Source organism: Salmo salar, chromosome 01 (genome assembly GCF_965601325.2).
Source record: "Salmo salar chromosome 01, fSalSal1, whole genome shotgun sequence".
Lineage (NCBI taxonomy): Eukaryota > Metazoa > Chordata > Actinopteri > Salmoniformes > Salmonidae > Salmo > Salmo salar.
In genome coordinates, this window is record NC_138291.1 from 64,010,978 (window position 1) to 64,012,581 (window position 1,604).

The following is a 1,604-nucleotide window of genomic DNA, read 5'->3' on the forward strand; positions in this document are numbered from 1 at the left end:
GCCCCAGCTCAAAATACTCGCAACACAAATTTAGCATTGGTTGTCTACCCTACACTATAAATGTGTATGAGCCTATTGCAGGACCATGGACAGGGCAGTGGGCGGCCAGCGGCGAGACTCAAAACGAGATAACCAAAGCTGCCAAGTCTTTTTTCATAAAACATTATTCCCTCTATCATAATAAGAATTTTATTTGTATTTTAGTTTACAAATCAATGTAGCCTACATATCATACTATTGCATATTCTTGTCAGTGAATTGCGCCCAAAAAGAGTCGTAGCCTAACTGTTGGCTGCCTGTGAGGTGCTCACATCAGAAGTCTTTCACTTTTAGTTTAGCTCGACACTGATGTTTCATAGCTAGGCTACAGTATTACTAGTGCTAGAGATTTATGGAATTACTTTTGTGCCTTTAATATCAAGAAACCCGTTTGAATTTGAGAACAACATTCTTATTATTGCAAACAAAGATAATAATGATATTGAAAGCAAAACAATAACCCAAAAGTATTGACATCTAAATAAATCATATTGCATGGAATTCATTTTGAATGGCAAGAGCAAATTAATGTTAAATGAATGCGAAAAAGAATAATTCACTAACCAGGTTTCCATCCAAACTTTTTGAATATAAGTAAAGTAGGCGGATAAAAAAATGTCACTGCAGACCAGATAGAAACGGAAAATGTGTCACAAATGTCAACAAAACAAAATATGCTAGACAAGGTGGGATCTTATCAACCCAATCTCCAAGTAAAATGCAAACCCGTGGCGTAACTGCAATAACAGAATTATGCCATGGATTGAAATTGAAATTGAAATTGTATTTTATTTTTATTTCACCTTTATTTAACCAGGTAGGCTGGTTGAGAACAAGTTCTCATTTACAACTGCGACCTGGCCAAGATAAAGCAAAGCAGTACGACACAAACAACAACACAGAGTTACACATGGAATAAACAAACATACAGTCAATAATACAAAAAAAGTCTATATACAGTGTGTGCAAATGAGGTAGGATAAAGGAGGTAAGGCCATAGTGGTGAAATAATTACAATTTAGCAATTAAACACTGGAGTGATAGAAGATTAATGTGCAAGTAGAGATATTGGGGTGCATAGGAGAGAAATAAATAAATAACAGTATGGGGATGAGGTAGTTGGATGGGCTATTTACAGATGGGCTATGTACAGGTGCAGTGATCTGTGAGTTGCTCTGACAGCTGGTGCTTAAAGTTAGTGAGGGAGATATGAGTCTCCAGCTTCAGTGAATTTTGCAATTAATTCCAGTCATTGGCAGCAGAGAACTGTAAGGAAAGGCGGCCAAACGAGGAATTGGCTTTGGGGGTGACCAGTGAAATATACCTGCTGGAGCGCGTGCTACGGGTGGGTGCTGCTATGGTGACCAGTGAGCTGAGATAAGGCAGGGTTATACCAAGCAAAGACTTATAAATGACCTGGAGCCAGTGGGTTTGGCGATGAATATGTAGCGAGGGCCAGCCAATGAGAGCATACAGGTCGCAGTGGTGCGTAGTATATGGGGCTTTGGTGACCAAACGGATGGCACTGTGATAGACTGCATCCAATTTGCTGAGTAGAGTGTTGG